The following is a 21,023-nucleotide window of genomic DNA, read 5'->3' as shown; positions in this document are numbered from 1 at the left end:
TTGAAATCCTTCACCCTAGGAAAATGACACTTGCCATTCACCTTATCTATAACCCTCATTATTTTATAAACCTCCATAAGGTCACCTCTCAGTTCAACATTTTCATTTTGCGTTACCTGTTCCCCAGTAAAAGCCTCACAACCGAATCAGAACACAATATATCCATTTAATCTCAATATGTTATCATACCCTGTTATCTCACACCGTTTAAGGTAAACTATGCATTAAACATTCACTTTCTGCAGATTACATAAAACTTGTAAATGCAGTAAAGAATGAGGAGATTAATAAACTGCAGAATATATCAGCAACCTTCTTAGGTTGCTGGAATTCAGACAATTGGTTGTAAACCTGTGTGGATTTTCACACCCAAGTCAGGTAGCAACAGTCTAGAAATCTCCTGGTGTGCTGTGCCAACATTGGGAAAAAGTCAGTCAAATGACGAATCTTCAGTGTGGAGAGGTGTGTGCTGATTGTAGTCAGGCCCACTATTCCTGTATCCAGATTGGAAATGATTATTGCAGCTGCTGTGTACCAAAGTGGGCTGTTTAAACAGATATTTGGCACACTGGCTAGCAATCTATTAGACTTTACTTCAAACAGTTCTCAGTACATTCAGAGTCTTCAGCATCATCTTGCTTGGATTTCTCTTGTCAGTAATGAGAGAAGACCACTTGGCTTCATCAACAGGTTCCACCACAGTGATATCAGCCTCAAACTAGTCAGCTCTTTTCTTTCTTTGCGTATGTTAGGAGTGTGATTTTGTAGATGGTGTTCTGAAGTATGTTGCATTTCTCTTCTGTGGAGTCATGGAACTGTCGGTGTTTATCTGGGTTGGGTAGTATTTCTGACGCTGACATGAGGACAGTATTTCAGCTTTGAATAAAAATGTTCAACGATTATATCCTAACCATGGTACACACTGAAGAGTGATCTGTATCACAGTCAGTGCTGTAGTTTGCATGTTGACAATGTTGTTTAGATTCACACTTGGTGATGATCATGATGCTGATGCCTCAGTCTTGGATGTCTCCAGACACCTTATGGAATGGAACAAAAACAGAAGTTGTTGGAAAAGCTTAGCAGGTCTGGCACTATCTGTGAAGAAGAATCAGGATTAACATTTCAGGTCAGGACAGGAAACGTTAACTGATTTTTCTTCACAGATGCTGCCAGACCTGCTGAGCTTTTCCAGCAAATTCTGTTCTTGTTCTGATTTACAGCATCTGCGGTTCTTTCAGTTTTTACTTTATGGAATGGTTTGTTCTGAAAGAAGATGTTAGTTACTCAAAGGCTTGCTCATGATAGCAGCAAAGCTGAAGTGGACTTCTGTCTATTCTCAGTTATCTTTCCCAGGCCATGACGTCTGGGACAGGAGGGTCATGACACATGGTCTGTTCGTCCTCTGGCATCAAAATCCCCAGTAGAGAAAGATGTTCTAACATGGAATACTGCTACTAGCAGTGTTAAGGTCAAACAATGGGTGTTTCACCAATGTAGTGGAGCATAGCTTTGCATCATAGACACTCATGAGGTTCACTAGCCCTGTTTAAATTAAGACTTGATGCGAACAAGTGAATATGTGAATTAGGAGCAGGAATAGGTCATTTGGCCCCTGGATGCTGCTGCATCATTTAATAAGATCACAGCTACACAATTATGGCCTCAGCTTCACACTACCGTTTACTTCTCTTGTTGGGAAGCTATGCCACTGGACAATCCACCTAGCTCCATATTGATTATAGATGTCTTGTATGCATTATCAACCAGTTGCATGTTGTCTGTGAATTAATCCCATGCTCATGGTTCTGATGTTCTAGCTTGCCAAGCAAGAGTTAGTGCCTTCTTTTTGTTTGTATTGTTTGATTGCCTGGTGCAATGGATTCTGTTCACACACTGAGCTGAGACTCTGAAGCAGATGGCTCATTGAGGGTGAGATCTTGCTACTTGACTTGAGGGGAAATGTTGGGTGACCAATTAGACATCCAACTGTTGTCCAAAATAAACAACTTCATATTTCCTACTCTATACTCCACACACAGTGAGGTGGTAACGGCCTTGTCGTATTATTGCTAGACTATTAATCTATTAAACTATTAATCCAGTTTCAATGCTCCACAGTGAAACTGGAGTATCCTCTCCAGGATGCAAGCCTGGGCAAAATTTATGGATAGGCTGGGCTTCCCAAACATTAGAGTCCACCCTCTCAACCTTCAAAGGACTGCAAAACACTGTTTGGAATCAACTTGGTTGCAAGAATTGCTGGAAGGATGACAATAATTAGGCATCAATCTGTCTTTGACCTCCATTCCAGAGTTTTTGTCAGGGGTTATTTCCTGAACCTTAAATTCTTTCAATAAATTCACAGGGCAGTAGGGGTAATCAACCATTGCTATGAGTTTAATTCATAAAGGGTGTGCCTTCATGCCTGCAGGCCTGCACACTTCCTGTCTGGAGGCCAGATCTCCTCTGAATTCCCTTGAAGATTTAGCCTGAGGCCATGAGGGACCCAGTTTCCCTGTGTTAAGACCATAGGACCATAAGAAATAATAATAGGAATTGACAGTTCAACCCCACAAGTCTGCTCTGTCATTCAATGGGATGATGGCTGATCTGACATTCCTCACATCCACTTTCCTGCCTTTTCCCCATAACCCTCGATTCCCTTATTGATGAAGAAACAATCAATATCAGACTTAAATAGACACAAGGAGTCTGCCCCACAACTCTGTGGCAAGTAGTTTGAAAGACTCAGCCCTCTGAAAGAAGAAATTCCTTTTCATCTCAGTCTTAGCATCCCGTTATTCTGAGCCCATGCCGTCTGATTCTAGACTCTTCCATAAGGGAAAACATCCTCTCAGTATTTACCCTGTCAAGCCCCTTAAGAACCATTTTCGTTTCAATGAGATCATCTCATTCTTCTAAACTCCAGTGAGTAGAGTCCCAACCTGTTTAGCCTTTGCTCAAAAGACGATCCTGTCATACAGGAGATCCTAATGAACCTTCTCTGAATGGCCTCCAATGATATGAAATTATTTGTTAAATAAGGGGACTAAAAGTGTTCAATGCTCCAGATGTGGTCTCACCATCACCTTGTACAGTTGGAGTAAGATTTCCCTACTCAAACTCCAACACCCTTGAAATAAGGGCCAACATTCTATTAGCTTTCCGGATTACCTGCTACACCTGTGTGCTCGCTTTGTTTTGTATGCAGATACCCCCAAGTCCCTTTGTGTTGCAGTTTTTCTTCATTTATATAATATTCTGTTCTTTCGTTCTCCTTTCCAAAATAAACAACTTCATATTTCCTACTCTATACTCCACACACAGTGAGGAGGTAACGGCCTCGTCGTATTATTGCTAGACTATTAATCCAGAATCTCAGCTGATGTTCTGGGGACCCAGGTTTGAATCCCAATGGTGGAATTTGAAATTCAGTAACAAAAAAAAAAAAAACAAAGACACAAAATCATTGTCAATTTGTCGGGAAAAACCCATCCAATTCACTAATGCCCTTCAGTCAAGGAAATCGGCCATCCTCACCTGATTTGGCCTACGTGTGATCCAGACCCAAAGTAATGTGGTTGACTCTCAATTGCCCTGTAAATGGCCTAGCAAGCAGCTCAGTTGGACCAATCACTACAAAGTCTCAAAGAAATAAAAGCAGATGGATCACCCGGCATCGACCTAGGCAGAAACAGCCCTGTCGACCCTGCAAAGTCCTCCTCACTAACATCTGCGGGTTAGTGCCAAAATTGGGAGAGCTATCTCAGACTAGTCAAGAAACAGCCTGACATAGTCATAGTCACAGAATCATACCTTACAGACAATGTCTCAGACACCACCATCACTATCCCTGGATTTGTCCTGTCCCACCGACAGGACAGACCCAGCAGAATTGGTGGCACAGTGGGATACAGTTGGGATGGAATTGCCCTGGGAGCCCTCAACATTGACTCTGGACCACATGAAGTATCATGGCTTCAAGTTAAACTTGGCCATTGAAACTATCCAGTGATTACCACGTACTGTCCTCCCTCAGCTGATGAATCAGTACTCTTTCATGTTGAACAACACTTGGAGGAAGCACTGAGGATGGCAAGGGCACAAAATGTACTCTGGGTAGGATTTCAATGTCCACCACCAAGGATGGCTCAGCAGCAGTCCTACTGATCGGGTCCTAAAGGACATCGCTGCTAGACTGGGTCTGCAGCAGCTACTGAGGGAACCAACAAGAGGGAAAAACATACTTGACCTCACTATCACTGTGCTAAATGGGATAGACTGCAAACAGATCTAGCAATTCAAGACTGGGCATCCATGAGACGCTGTGGGCCATCAACAGCAGAATTGTACTCCAGCACAATCTACAACCTCATGGCCTGGTATATCCCCCACTCAAACATTACCATCAAGCTAGGGGATCAATGCTGGTTCAATGGAGAGTGCAGGAGGGCATGCCAGGAGCAGCACAAGGCATACCTGAAAATGAGGTTTCAACCTGGTGAAGCTAGCAAACAGGACTACTAGCATGCCAAACAGCACAAGAGCAAGTGATAGACAGAGCTAAGCGATCCCACAACCAAAAGATCAGATCCAAGCTCTGCAATCCTGCCACATCCAGTTGTGAATGGAAGTACACAATTAAACAACTCACTGGAGGGGGAGTCTCCACAAATACACTCCTCCTCAATGATGATTTAGCCCAGCACATCAGTGCAAAAAGTAACGCTGAAGCTTTCGCAGCAATCTTCAGCCAGAAGTGCCATGTGGATGATCCATCTTACCTTCTCCAATGGTCCCCAGCATTGTAGAAACCAGTCTTCAGCCAATTTTACGCACTTCACATAATATCAAAAATGGTTGGAGACACTGGATACTGCAAAGTCTACAGGCCCTGACAACATTCTGGTAACAGCACTGAAGGCTTGTGCTTCAGAACTTGCTGCTCCTCTAGTCAAGCCATTCCAGTTCAATTACAAAACTGACATTTATCCAACAATATGGAAAATTGCTCAGGTACATCCTGTATATTAAAAAACAATGGACAAATCCAACTTGGCCAATTACCAACTCATTAGTCTACTCTTGATCGTCAGCAAAGTGATGGAAAGTGTCATCAAGAGTGCTATCAAGCATCACCTGCTCAGCAATAACATACTCAGTGATGGTCAGTTTGGGTTCCGTCAGGGTCACTCAGCTCCTGGCCTCATTACAGTCTTTGTTCAGGCTTGGGCTGACAAGTGGCAAGTAACATTCATGCCACACAAATGCCAGGCTATGACCACCACCCCTCGAAATTCAAAAGTGTTACCATCACTGAATCCCTCACAATCAACATCCTGGGGGTTATCATTGACCAGAAACTCGACTAGACTCATTACATAAACACAGTGGCCACAAGAGCAGATCAGTGATTAGGAATACTGTGATGAGTAACTCACCCCCATTGTCCAAAACCTGTCCACCATGTACAAGGCACAAGTCAGGAGTGTGATGGAATACTCCCCACTTGTTTGGATGAGTGCAGCTCCAACAGCGCTCAAGAAGCTTTACACTATCCAGGATGAAGCAGCCTGCTTGATTGCCACCACATCCGCAAGCATTTACCACCGAGGCTCAGTAACAACAGTATGTACTATCTACAAGATGCATCACAGAAATTCACCAAAGATTCTCAGACGGCACCTTACAAATCCATGACCTCTTCCATCTAAAAGGACAAGGGCAGCAGATGCATGGGAACACCACCACCTTCAAGTTCCCCTCCAAGCCACTTATCCTGATTTGGAAATATATCACCATTTCTTCACTGTCGCTGGGTCAAAACCTGGAATTCCCTTCCTAATGGCATTGTGGGTCAACCTAGGTGGACTGCAGCAGTTCAAGGCAGCTCACCACCACCTTCTTAAGGGTAACTAGAGACAGCAATAAATGCTGGTCAGCCAGTGATGCCCACATTCCACAAAATGAATGAAGAAAAAAATTGCCAACTTTTTGCTCACTTAGCCTATTAACATCACAGTGTAAACTATTTGTATCCCTCTTGCAACTTGCCTTTGCACCATTTTTGTCTTGTCTGCAAATTTGGCTTCAGTACATTTGTTTCCTTCCTCCACAGTCATTAATATATATTGTAAACAGTTGCAGTCCCAGCACTGATCCCTATGGAACCCCACTGGTTACAGGCTGCCAAACTGAAAAAGAACCCCTCATCCCTACTCATTATTTCCTGCCCATTAGCTTTTTTTTAAACCCATGCCAATCTACCTCCAACACCATGGACTCTTACCTCATCACTTAAGGTTTGATGAGGTACCTTGTTGAATGCCTAGGACACTACCCTAAGAAACTTGTGAGGTACCTTGTTGAATGCCTTTTGCAAGTCCAAATGCAACACATCTACTGGTTCCCCTCTATCCACTCTGGTTGAGACTTCCTCGGAAAACTCTAATATATTAGTTAGGTATGATTTCTCTTTCATGAAGCAATGCAGACCCTGCTTGATTAGATTATGATTTTTCAAATGTTCTGCTATTACTTCATGCTCCCATGATGAGGCCCAGCTGAGGATTTGTCAATGAAAAGGCTAGAAATGCAACAGACAAGGAGAGGTGTACACATTTGGCTGTCTTTCTCTCATTGTTGCTAGCCAACAGTGCAGGCTGAAAAGGGAAACCAAACTGACAAAACAAAAAAGCATTTGAACTTTCTTCATCGATGCACAAGATGCAGAATTTCCATATTTGTCAAGAATGATGTGCCTGATTAGACTCCATTTCCTCTATTATTTCGCAATCACTGCCTGAATGCCCTTGGTGAAGAACAGAGAAATGATGTAACATGGAAATATCAGACGGAAGGAATGTTGTTTTTCCTTTGGAGACTGAGTTTATTGTTTGAAGCAGCTCCAAGCTGTGTGCATTAATTATAGCTGCAGGGAAATCCTGCCCGAGCCTTAGCCCAGAGATATTGTAGACAATCTGTTTAGAACATAGGTTGCCAGGAACCAGTGTCAGAATGAAAACATCTTGGAGAGATTTACTGCAAAATGATCTAGTAGATGGTATTAAAGAACAGAGAAATTCCTATATAAAGTTGATTTGTTCTTCCCCAACAGGAGTACAATGTTGATAAATGTGAAGTAATCCATTTTGGTAGGAATAACAATAAAAAGGACTATTATTTGAACGGTGAAAAATAGCAGCGTGCTGCTGTGCAAAGGGACCTGGTGTCCTTGTGCATGAATCACAGAAGGTTGGTTTGCAGGCGCAACAGGTAATTACGAGGGCAAATGGAATTTTGTCCTTCTTTGCTAGAGGGATTGAGTTTAAAAGCAGGGAGGTTATGTTGCAGCTGTATAGGGTGCTGGTGAGGGCACACCTGGAGATCTGCGTGCAGTTTTGGTCTCCTTACTTAAGGAAGGATGAACTGGCACTGGTGTGGATACAGAGGAAATTCACTAGGTTGATTCGGGAGTTGAGAGAGTTGGCTTATGAGGAGAGATTGAGTAGACTGGGATTACACTGGGGAGGTGATAGCCTAGTGGTATTATTGCTAGACTGTTAATCCCAAAACCCAGATAACATTCTGGGGATCTGGGTTCAAATCCCAGCATGGCAGATAGTGGAATTTGAATTCAATAAATATCCGGAATTAAGAATCTAATGATGATCGTGAATCCATTATCGATTGTTGGAAAAACCTGTCTGGTTCACTAATGTCCGTTAGGGAAGGAAACTGCCATCCTTACCTGGTCTGGCTTACAAGCGATTCCAGACCCACAGCAATGTGGTTGACTCTTAACTGCCCTCTGGGCAAATTAGGGATGGGCAATAAATGCTGCCTAGCCAGTGATGCCCCTCATCCCATGAAGGAATAAAGATACATTCATTGGAATTTAGAAGAATTTGGGGATCTTATAGAAACATATAAAGTTAAGAAGAGAATAGTTAAGATAGAAGCAGGGAGGATGTTTCCACTGGCAGGTGAAACTAGAACAAGGCGGCATAGCCTCAAAATTAGGGGGAGCAGATTTAGGACTGAATTGAGGATTGAGAATCTGTGGAATTCCCTTCCCAGTGAAGTAGTTGAGGCTTCCTCATTGAGTGTTTTTACAGCTAAAATAGATAATTTTTTGAACAATAAAGGAATTAAGGGGTCTGGTGAGAGGATGGGTAAGTGGAGCTGAGACCATGAAAAGATCAGCCAGGATCTTATTGAATAGTGAAGCGGGCTCAGCTGGCCTACTCCTGCTCCTGCTCCTGGTTCTTTTGTTGTTATGTAAAGCAGTATAAGATGATAAGAAGGAGGGAGAGGACAGCAACAGGCAAGATGCCACTACAACCAGTGCACTTTGCCATCAGGAATCTAATGCCATTACAGACATTGATGATGGCAAATACAGCCATCCAAATGCGATAGAATAAAGAACACCGGATCTTGCTGGATGTCTGTAGATACTTTCTAATCAACCTTTTTAATGATAATAGTACATATGCATAATGTCCACATGGGACTTGAACCAAGGCCTCCTAGCCCAGAGATATGGACACTACCAATGCACCACAAGAGGCCCATAGGATGTCTATATAGACAAAGACCAAACTACCTGCAGGTGTCAGACCATTAGTAACTTCAAAAAGACAGTGATTTCTTTATGTGATATGATGATGGGGATATTAGTTCTAATCTGTTGGAAACCACCCAAAGCCTATCACCCTGAAAATGACCATGACCCTGAGGTTTTAGGGAGGTGCCAAGAATCTGTGTGCCATCAGGGCAACTGATGCAATGGGCAAGGGTGTTTATTGGTTTGTGAGAATGACAAGGTCAGTCAGGCTGATAAATCCAGTGGCTCTGATGGTCTAGCATTTTCCCAGAGTCAAGAGAGTCGTAGACTGCAAGTATATGGCCACCCATGGGTCAACCAAGTGCATTAATGAATTGCAAGTCATTGCACACCTTAAATAGTCAACTAGCTTGTGAATAGGACAAAGGAGATTGAAGATCTGAGCACAGTACCCTGGGAGCAATCATGATTGATACATCTTAAGATGCTCCCAGGTGCTAAGACTCATTATCCTGGCTCCAGAATTGGATATATGGATTATGGATGACTAGGGACATCTACTGAGTAGATGGGCCATGACCCATGAAGTGAGGCAGAGCAGCACAACACTGAGAGCAACACAACTAGCAGGAAAATACAATTCTAGCTTCTGCAGGCTGAATCAAGCAGTTAGATCACAACAGGATGTGTCAACAAGGTTATTTCTCAGTACAGTGGTGTGTAGCAGTTTCTAAAGCCAACAGATGTGAAAGGAAGCGAGGAGGATCTAGGAGAATGATGGGGATTCTGAAGAGTACTCTGAGGAAGTGTGAGTGTTTTGATGCCAGCCCCTGAAATTGAGAAGTGGGGGCCAAGTGGCATGGTGCCTACAAGTGTTTCATATTGTGGCATTTCACATAACAACGTTGATGGCCTCCTCAGAAAATTTCAAGCTATCATAAACAGAAGACCCATTACAACAATCAAAACTCCTCAGAGAACATTGCATGCAGTTCAAATCATTACAAAAGCATATGGGATCAAAGCCCTTGAGTACAAATGTTAAAAATTGCTTGGTAGTGCAGAATCTAAACATTGCTAAAACGAGACATAAATTTGAAACTTCTCATCTTCACTCACCTGGACTAAAGCCAAGAGGACCATCTGGAATGGACAATTTATATACTGTGAGAGAGGATGCTGATTGGTTAGCATGGAGTTACAGCAAGAACTGTTGACTGCCACAATTAACTGATTAGTTCAAACTGGGCAAGTTGTCTCTGATTGGTCAAGGAATTGACATGGGACTGCAGTAGGGATTGGCTGTCACTATAACCCTTTATTCGGTGAAATGATTGTATGTATGGATATATCTAAGTTGTTTTTCTTGTCTCAAACCTGACAAATGCAAGACAAAAAACTTTGACTTCATGACACCTTTTAACAAATATTGAACATTAGAAAGTTCACCAGAACTTCAAACCTATGCCAGTCATGCTGATTTAATAGAACAAAATGTAATAACATCTTTAACATATTAGATTGATAGTCATTCAGTAGTAATCTTGACTATTGCTGATAAAAAGACATTTTATCAAAGCTTTACATCTTGCGCTCATCAGGATGATTCACAGGAAATATCATTAAAGGGGAAAACTAAAATTTATACTTTGTGAGAGGACAGTGTTGATTTGTCAACAAGTGGATTCTGATTGGTAGAAGCATTGTCATGGAGAATGTACAACCTAACAAAGACTGACAGTTAACTGCCAAACTTTGTTTAAATTTTAAACCAGGCAAGTTGACTCTGATGAGTGATCAAGGCATTGCTGCAAGAAATTAACTAGAGAATGACTATTTCCTAAGTTGTTGAGCTGCATGTTCTTTCTGCCTACAAAGAGCAAGTTTTTGTGTATCATGATGTATAACTTCCAGTTCACACAAGTCGACCACACTGTGGACCCAAGTGACAAATCTCAATTGTTGCACAGAATTCACTAAGGGCAAGATAAAAATCTTTGACAAAATGTGTCTTTTTTCAGCAATGTCAGATTAAATTCGAAGTATCACCACAGCTCACAAATATGTGCTTAGAACATTTTCTTAAATCTCTTCCCAATGTTATGTATCATGCGTCCTTATCACAGTTGACAAAGCTGGAGACAGACTCTTGATTTTGATGTCCCTTTGTTTGTGATGATTTTGGTGGTCATCCTCGGGTTGCTTCAGGCTATGAGGGCCCTGTGTGTGACCCCTGTTCAGTGGCAGTTGCCTTCCCTGTTGCCGTGGAACCCAGCCTCAAACTGATAGGAGACTGGCTCTGTTAATCAATGGTGGTATAAGTGGGACAATAGAAGGGAATAACCTAAGTTCAGGAAACCAGGATATAGAAGCAGTTCAGGTAGAGATGAGACATTATAAAGGCAAGAAGTCATTTGTAGGAGTCTTGAACAGGCCCCTTTACAGTAACCACATGACTGAAGAGAGTATAAAGGAAGAAATAACAAGAGCTTGTCTGAAAGGTACAGTGATAAGCATGGGAGTTTTTAAATTACATTTACACTGGAAAATCAGAAGAACAAAGGTAACCTAGATGAGCAGTTCACAGACTGTTTTATTCAGAACAGCATTGTCTGAAGTCAACCAGAGAGTAGGCTACACTAGGCCTGATATTATGCAACAAGATAAGTTTAATTAATGACCACATAGTGAAGGTGCCTCCTAAGTAGCAGAAATCCTAATATGATTGAATTTTATATTCAGTTTAAGTGAAAGAAGAACAGCTCCAAGACTAGCATTTTAAACTTCAAAAAGGGTAATCACAAGGTCAAAGCTTGCTAGAGTGATTTGGCAAATTCGTTTAAAGGATGGGCCAGTAGAAATGCAATGGCAGACAGTTCAGGAGATATTTCAGAAAACACAGGACAGATACATTCCAACAAGAAAGAAAAAATCCAATGCGAGGATCCACTATCCACAGTTATCTAAAAAAAATCTAAGATAGCATCAAATTTAAATGAAAAGCTTACAATTGAGCACTGATGGGAGGCAGGTCAGAAGATTGAGCAGAATATAAACATAGCATAGAATGACTAAAAGTTTAATTAGGAAAAAAATACAGTAAAGGAGAAAGTTAGCTAGAATCATAAAAATAGATTGTCAGAGGATCTAGATATATTTCAAAACGAAAAGAATTTACAATGTGAGAGTAGATACTGTATAAAATGAGACTGGGGGAATTAATCATGGAAAATAAAGAGATGGCAGATGAATTGAAGAGGTATTTTGTGTCAGTCTTTACGATAGAGGATACACATGTCTTCCTAGAAATGACTATAAATCAGGAAAGTGAAGGAACAGACAGATTCAAGAAACTTACAATCACTAGACAACCTGACCCTACACTTCCCCCCTCATCTCCATCCCAGGCCCCAAGAAAACCTTCCACATTAAACAGATGTTCACCTGCACATCTGCTAATGTGGTCTATTGTATGCGCTGTTCCCGATGTGGCCTCCTCTACAAGCGGATGCTTGGAGACCGCTTTGTGGAGCACCTGTGCTTGGTTCGTGACAAACAACACCACCTCCCAGTCGCGAACCACTTCAACTCCCCCTCCCACTTCTTGGACGACATGACCATCCTGGGCCTCCTCCAGTGCCCTTTACAAGCTTCAAAATCTCCCCACCCCCGACCTCACCCCCACACCAGCCCCCCCTCTCGCCCCCGCCTCCTTGACCAGTCCATCTTTTCTCCCACCTATCTGCTCCTCCCACCTCACTGACCAACCCCCACCCCCATTTCCTACCTACACTCACCTCACCTCTACTAGCCTCATCCCCGCCTCCTTGACCTGTCCGTCTTCCCTTCCACCTACCCGCCCCTCCTTCCTCACTGACCAACCTACATCTCAACTCCCTACACGTACCTTTACTGGCTTCATCCCCACCTCCTTAACCTGTCTGTCTTCTCTCCACCTATCGGCTCCACTATCCACCTTCCATCATTGCCTCCCCCTCTCTCTATTTATTTCAGAGCCCCCTTCCCCTTCCGCATTTCTGAAGAAGGGTCCAGACCCAAAACGTCAGCTTTCCGGCTCCTCTGATGCTGCCTGGCCTGCTGTGTTCATCCAGCTCTACACCTTGTTACCTATTGCTGAGGAAATTGTTGGAGCCATGGCCTGACAATTCCCTTGGTCCTCATGGACTTCTTCCTAGGGTTTAAATATTTTTAATCAGTAAAGGATTTAAGAGTTATGGGGAAAAGCCGGCTGAGGATTATCAGATCATCTATGGTCCAAAAGGTGGATGGTAGAGCAGACTAAATTTGTTGAATAGCCTACTTCTGCTCCTACGTTTTATGTTCAGCTTATGATCTGGTTTACTCGTCCATTTACATTGTCACTCCCCCATTCTGAACTTATTTTGGAGGAAGGCCATTGATGAAGCAGCTGAAGATGATTGTGGCTAGGACACTATCCTGAGGAACTCCTGCAGAGATGCCTGAAGCTGAGATGATTAAACTGCAAGAGCCACAACCGTGTTGCCACATGCTAGCTATGATTCCAACCAGCAGAGAGTTCTCCTCAATTCCTATTGACTTAATGTCCCAGATCTTCTGGTCTCCAAGTCATCAGAAAAGGGACCGTGTGGAAATCCAACCCACTGACAGTAAAGGAATTTCCAGGGAAGTTTGGACTTCCAACGGGCTATTCCTCTGCTCCCCAAGACCCTCTGACCCACTCTGAGAGAGAGTTGGAGACTATGGACAGTTCCTATTTTCTTACTGGAGATATTGATCAGAAAAATCCCAGCCTAATTTCTGGATAAATGACACTCCCTCAATCACTCACACTGACCCCCGGCTCCTGTCTCAAACTCCTGTCTACCTCCCCCACCACCCCGGACCTCCCCAGACCATCTTCGCTGGTCTCACTGACTAACATCCTTCACTTCAAACCCATACTGATCTAACTATCCCTCCTGACCTGACCAGACTAGCCCTTGACCTGACGACACCCCTCCAGTGTTGCCTGACTACCTGACCCACTGGAACCAGCAAACGTGACATGAGTATCTGTAACCTACATACTTGCCACCCTACCCATTTATGCCTTTACTTCACCAACCCTTCCACCCTACCCCTTCACTCTTACACTCAATCAACCACTCACCCATTCACTTGTTCACTAACATTCACACTGGACGTTTACATTACTAAACAGCCATTAGTCCCTTTAAACATGGTGTGCCCTTTTTGCTGCTCTCTGTGTGAATTTCTGCACTGAAGGGGTTTTTGTGCATTATGATCAGAAGTCTGACCTGTTACCAGATTAGTTTTTGCAGGTAAATAAATATTTTTCTTTTTGATCTGCTTTAGAATTGTCGTTTCTACACTGTTTGGACGTTTGTGCTAATTCTGCTAGGGCACCTTGATGCTACAGCCAGACATTGGAATGCTGCCGTGATGCCAAGGGTAGTTATCTCAGCTCGCCTCTGGATTTCCACTCTTTTTTCCCATGTTTAAAATTGTAATGATTTCTGGAGTTGAGTGGGCCTGGTGGAGCCCAAACTGAACATTAGTGAACAGGTTATTTGTGAGTAATTGCCATTCCTTGCTAACACTGTTGCTGACACCATCCATCACTTTGCTGATGACTGAGAGTTAACTGATGGGTTGGTGGTAGATTTGACTTGTCCTGTTTGTTGTGAACAGGCTCAATGTTTCCTTTAAAATTTAGGCTTGTAAGCTTCTGTTTACAATTTTTTTCTGCAACCACACGCACTTAGTATTTGTAAGAGAGCAAGGCCTCAGCATGCCTTGCAGCCTGCTCACCCATGTAGCTTAGCAGGAATGTTGAACAGGACGTACCTAGATAATGTTCTGTTTTGTCAGGTAGATGGCAGCGTTTTTTCTACATATTATTTGAACTGACTTTGCTGTGCCAGTTTAAAAGAACTGTATCGAACTGGGTCCCAGTGAGAATGGCTGTAACTTTGTGAGAACAATCAAAACAGCTGACTCTTTAATATTGTAAGAAAACTCATCAGTCAACTGATCACGACATCATCTCCATAGTAGCCAGTGAAATGGGAATGCAGCAGATTCACAGCATAATTTGTCCTTTTGTGAATGCGTGGGAGTACCAATAACCCTGAGGTTCACAAAAGCAGACTGATAGCACCACTTGGATCTGATACCCACTGAAAGCGACTGGGCTGTAGAACCATATATGAAGGAGGATGTTCACAGAATGAAATAGAAAGTATTATTCAGACTCTCCAGTAACCCCTGGCTGCCCTACCTGAGCAGGAGCAATTGCAATAATTTCTCGAATGTATGGTAAGTAGTTGCAAATCTATTGGTTGAGAGCGTTTTAGAACCTGGGCCTCTGTCTATTAATGAATTCGCTTATACTACAGTTAAATTACTGCTGATATCAAATAGAGTGATATCAAATACAAGGTCCATGGGGAATCACTAATTAATCTCCTTGAGGCACTCATTGAGTAGGAGTTCCCTTGGTAATCCAGGGGTGGGTCTGCAGAATTGTCTGTGCCAGACTGGGACTAGCCTTTGCATGCCACAAGCAGCGGTTCTATTTTGGTATTCACCAATAAACAATATTTCTTTCCACTCGGGTTTCCTAAGTTATTACACTGGAGACAAGAGTCAAGAAAAGTTTCAGTCTGACTTGCCTTTCAATGACTCCAGTAAACCCAAGACATGGAAATATTGAAAATGTCGCAGTTTGGGAAATACCTAATGATGTGGGTTTGGAGGATTCGCCCCAGTACACCGAAAGAATGAGATACTTTTTCAGGCAAATGGGATAGAAAGAGATCACTGAGAAAAATTAATTCTCCTGAATGCTTGTGGGCCCCAAAATTTCATTATCATAAAGGGTTTCCTTTGATGAACTGATAGATGTGTTAGTGGATCATCATGACCCCAGACCATCTGTTATATAGCAGTGTCACAAGTTTAACACAGCAAATAGACTTCCTGAGGAACCAGTTATTGAATTTTTGGTGAGACTGCAGAAATTGGCAGAATGCTATGAGTATGGGTCAGCACTTCAGGAAATGTTAAAGGATTGCTTAATTTATGGAATTGATAACATTGTGATTCATAGGAATCGACTGACTGAGCTGTTCTGGACCTCAAGAAAGCCATAGAACTGGCCTTTTCCTGCAAAAACATGACAAAAAGGGCTCGAGAACTTAAGGAATCCATAGGTTTTACTGTCCTCAACTTTGGGTGACCCCCATACCACGGAGCCAAGTCCCCAGCAATAATACTTGCAGCTCCCATTTGATGTCAAGGAAGAGTGATTCGAGACGGAGGCCACAAGGTTCCTGAACTGGGTGGGACTTTTCTCCAGAATACAGTGAGGGGCAAGAACATTCATGCCACACTTATGGTCACAAAGTTCGGCCCAGACAAGGCTACCCCAACAGGCAAAATGCGTACCACCCAGGCCAAAGGCCAAGGCCATCTCAAGACAGGGCTTTGCAAATAAATCTGCCTGAGGATGAGGAATTGATGCAGCTAAATTGCATCATTGCTCCAAAAGTGGCCCCAATTAAGATAAAACTTCAGATACATGGCTATCCCCTAGACATGGAGCCAGGCACAGGTGCCGCTGTATCTATTGTTTGGGAGAAAACCTATAGGAAACTCAGATGGCGGGGGTCGTGCCTTGCGAGACACCAAGGCTACCTTGGCCACATACACTGGAGAGCCTTAACATACTATTGGGACCACTGTAACTACAGGTACACATAGGCAGCAGACAGCCCGACTCCCCAGGTTTCAAACGTTTGAGAACAGACTAACTACAGAAAATCTGCCTGGATTGGCAATAGATCATAAATTCATTGGAAACTATCTGAAAGTCTTCCAAGAGGGAAGATAAATGGTGCCAGGACCAAGATCTATTTAGACCCAGAGGCTCGATCTAAACACTGGTTCCCTATGCCCTACATGCCAAAGTACAAGGTAAATTGGAACTTCTAGAGGATCTTGGCATCATACACCCAGTGCAATTTGCTGACTGAGCCAGTAATCCAAGTTTTAATACCTGACAACCTGGTCTATCTCTGTGGGGATTATAAATTGACAGTCAACAGAGCTTCCCACTTAAATACCCTTTACCATGCCTAGAAGACATGTTTGCAAAGCTGCCTGGAGGTCACACATTTTCCAAATCGAATATGAGCTATGCCTCCAACTGGAACTTGAGGTGTTATCTAGAAAGTATGACACTCTCAAATACTCTCAAATGACTGTGAGCACACTCATTTGCCTTTTGGGGTGTCTTCAGATTGTGCCATCTTTCAAAGGATGATGAAAAACATTCTCCAAGGGATGCCCAGAATAGCAGGAGCTACTGAAAAGAAAAGTTTGGAGGAGGTCTTGTGGTGTTTGTGTGCAACTGGCGTCTGTTAACGAAGGGAAGTGTGTGTTCAAGGTAAACAAGGTTACTTACCTTGGTTACAGGGTTGTCAAGGATGGATTACACCCTTTCAAAGAGAAAGTGAACGTCATGGAAAGGGTTCTGACCCCAAGAAACACAATCTAGTTGAAGTTTTTTCTAGGTCTCATAAATTACTATGGGAAATTAAACCCAACCTGCTGACCCTGCTGGCACCCCTCTAAGTCCTCATAATATAAAGTTAGAAATAGTCTACAACGACTCCATAGAGGCCAAATCCAGTCACCAATTCACCCTTTATTTACACATGAACAGTCCTTGACTATAGTATTGTTTCATACAGAATCAGGCACCAGAGTGTCACCATCCCTGATACTCAACCTTTTTATATCAGCCAGGGCTCTCTGATTGAACCAGATTAACAGCTCCAATCAGGGAATTCATATTCTATGAGATCTAGCTGGCTGACATGGTTACAATCACTACATAGTTGTGGCAAACGCAACAGCAGAAAACCTTTGCAAACATCAAACAACAACTACTGTTGACAAATGTATCTTGCTCATCATGATCCCTGAGACCACTCATTTTAATCTGCGATGCCCCCCCACCATGGGATAGGGGAGTGATATTATCACTGTTGTGTTGATGGGACAGAATATCCAATTGTGTATACATCTCAAATGCTGGTAGAGGCAGAAGGAAGTATACCCAGATCGAGAATGAGATTTGGCCATGGTAATCATGGTGAAAAAGTATGTCTGCAGTTGACATTTCACCAGACTAACTAATCACAAACCTCTGCTGGGCCTCTTCAGGGAAGACAAGATGATTCCACTTATCACATCATCTCCGATCCAATGCTGGGCACTGCCGTTGGGTGCCTATGAATATACCTTGGAACATTGTCTAGAAAGCCATGTAGCCAATGTGAATATCTTGAGCCGCTTGCTGCTACTCACCAGTCTGCCTTCACCTTCAAAGATGGATGAAGTTATCATGATTATCTTGTGGTTGTCCCACGTCCAGGCTAGCTACCAATACTCCATGAATTGCACAACAGTCACTCATGAAATTCTGAAATGAAAATGCTTGGAGTTATTTTTGGTGGCTTGCCATAGACACTGATATTGGAAACTTGGTCAAGGGAGCAAAATTTGCCAGGAATTCCAGAAGGCCAACCCAGCAGCTTCAATGCACCCATGAAAATGGCCAGGGAAATACTAGGTGTATGTACATGCAGATTTTGCAGGGCCATTTATGGGCTCTGCATTCTTAATCCTTATCAATACCCATTCAAAATGGATCAATGTGCAACATGGTGGGCACCGCAGGGGTAGAGTACCTTATCTCTCCATCCAACTCCATTTTAATTTAACCCTCATCCCTCTCCCTACCTCCCCGTAACCTTCTGATGTTTTGCGTTGCACTTAATCGGCTTTGCATGTACATATCCAATTGGTCACATGGAGATGAACTGGTGCTGATGCTTAGTTAACAACAAAAAAAAAGTCATGACGATTTGGTGATGAGAAAACACTGTTCAGTTGTGTGATAGCGCTTCCAGAAAAAACAATAAAGCAGACCCAGAACCCAACCATACTTCCATGGATACATTTGCATCTGGGTATCTTTGGAGAGGGAGCACCAATACTGTTGATGCCTTTAGAGAATAGTGGGCATCATCAGAGATATAGTGCTTTATCTCCCTATCCATCTCCATTCTGATTTAACCCTCATCCCCTCTCCTTACCTCTTCCTCACTTTTGATGATTTGCATTGCCCTTAATGGTCTTTGTATTTAAATATCTAATTGGCTACACGGGTGATTTACTATTGGTGGTTAACAGCTAAAAACATTTAAAAAAAGGTCACAGTGATTTGGTGATGGTAATAAAAACGTTTGGTTATGTGAAAGCACTTCTGATAAGTACAAAAGAAAAAAGCAGACCCAGGGATAGATTTGCAGAACTGTCTGTTCCGGGTTAGGACTAGCCTCTGTATGCCATGAGTAGTGGCTCTATTTTGGTGCTCAACAATAAATGATGTTTTTTTTCCAGTCAGGCTTCCTGAATTGTTACGTGATAGTGGCACCACAGTTGTCCGTTTGTAATAAGCTATTGTTTCCTGGACCTGACAGCGTCCATGGAAAGGGAAACACAGTTTTTATTTCAGCTTTGTTCTGACACAAGGGTTATTGATCCAAATTGATCCTACCTGTTCCTTCCACAGATACTGCCCATTCCACTTATTGTTTGCAACATTTTCTGTTTGCATTTCAGATTTCCAGCACCTTGTGAATATTTTGTCCAGTTCTAGCTCCATTGACCATAACCAACTCTCTGCACTCAGTGGACAATAAAACCATGTGTTGTGCACTGGCAGCAAATTGTATAAACACTGACTGTAGTTCCATTCCTGTAGTCATGCCAAGAACCTCATGCTGAGGTTCATAACAGGTTATTTTACGATACAAGCAGTAAATCAGGACTGTCTTTGAACTAATATTCTAAAAGGTTGTGTAAAAGGTTGATTAATACATGAAATGCAAAGATGGCGGAGGATAACCACAAGAGTGTGAAATTGTTAAAGTTCCCTGGACTTTGAGATTCTGATTTTGAGGAGGTATCTGTCAAGTTTCCTTTGTGCCATTACAGATTCGAAAAAACATAAGTTTGAACATAACATAAAACCTGTGAGCAGGTGTAGATGAGAGCCTAATTACTCAGACAGAATTAATTCCTGGATTGCAGGAAATTCTCATTTTCATAGAATCCCTACAGTGTGGAAACAGGCCCTTCGGCCCAACAAGTCCACACCGACCCTTGGAGCATCCCACCCAGACCCATCCCCCTATAACCCACACACCCCTGAACACTATGGGCAATTTAGTGTGGTCAATCCACCTAGCCTGCACATCTTTGGACTGTGGGAGGAAACCCACGCAGACACGGAGAAAATGTGCAAACTCCGCACAGACAGTCACCCGAGGCTGGAATCAAACCCAGGTCCCTGGCGCTGTGAGGCTGCAGTGCTAACCACTAAGCCACCGTGCCACCCATGTTTTGCCATGTTACGTGTTGTCACTGGTTGATTGGGTGAAGCATAGCCTTAACTTTCGAGTTTTTTTATACATACAATGTAAGAATCTAAATTAAAATTAAAGTTTTTACATTCTCCTGTTCAGAGTTAGCTCCTCTTTTATGAAATCATTCTACCTGTTATGATCCAGTTGATGTTAATATTGTACAAGTCAGATCCTAGAGTGAAACCTGGCTTGATAGACCTTAACTTTTTTTTTAACAGTGGTGGTTAGTTACTGAAAACATTCACATGTTTGCCAGGGTACTTTTAACATAAAGAATAAAGTGTTTATCAAACAGCCACGATATCTTAGGTGGAATCTCCATGCTTCTTAGTCTGTACTACAGATTGTTATTCTACCAGTTCTACTGCTTGCTTCCCAATGCAACATAAGTTTGACTATTTTAATATCTATATGATATAGAATATAAATATGTAAAAATAAAGACTGAGTGTGTAAGTCTTAATGAACATAGAAATGGGAATAGGCTGGTCAGTTTCTTGAACCTGGTCCACTATGCAAAGAGATCATGATTAATCTGAAACCGATTTCCATCTACCCACATTTGTCCTGCATTGGTAATACTTTTGGTTTGAAAATAACAATTGGCCTAATGTCAATTGCTTTTCAGGATGTGAGTTCCAAACTTCCATCGCCCTTTGTGTTTAAAAGTGTTTCCTGATTTCACTCCTGACTGGCCTTGTGTAATTTTTAGTCTCAGCCCCCTAGTCCTGGATTTCCTGACGAGTGGAAATAGTTCCTCTCCATTGACCTATTTGTTCTCTCTAATACCTTGAAAACTTTGATCAAATCACCCCATAACCTCCCAAATTCCATGGCATGGAACCTTAGTTTGCCTAATCTCTCCTTATAATGTAACCCTGGGAGTCCAGGTATTATTCTAGTAAATCTGTGTTGCACTGTCTCCAAGGCCAACATCTCCTTCAAAA

At 42.5% G+C, this 21,023-nt stretch overlaps 1 protein-coding gene across 4 annotated transcripts in view; it reads left to right on the top strand.

The window, feature by feature from the left end:
* entpd1 (ectonucleoside triphosphate diphosphohydrolase 1) overlaps nt 1-21,023 on the top strand; it is a 114,299-nt gene that overhangs the window by 44,638 nt on the left and 48,638 nt on the right. For 2 of the 4 annotated variants that reach the window (XM_048608875.1, XM_048608876.1), the window contains exon 2: nt 13,931-14,026. The exons of the other annotated variants lie outside the window; for them this stretch is intronic. The gene's annotated coding sequence lies outside the window, so the exon portion shown is untranslated. The remainder of the gene's footprint in view (nt 1-13,930; nt 14,027-21,023) is intronic. 4 annotated transcript variants of the gene reach the window in all.

The sequence above is a fragment of the Rhincodon typus genome, chromosome 20, assembly GCF_021869965.1.
Source record: "Rhincodon typus isolate 14 chromosome 20, sRhiTyp1.1, whole genome shotgun sequence".
In the NCBI taxonomy this organism is placed as follows: Eukaryota; Metazoa; Chordata; class Chondrichthyes; order Orectolobiformes; family Rhincodontidae; genus Rhincodon; species Rhincodon typus.
The sequence above is the reverse complement of the archived record's forward strand: the minus strand, read 5'-3'. Positions and strand labels throughout refer to the sequence as shown.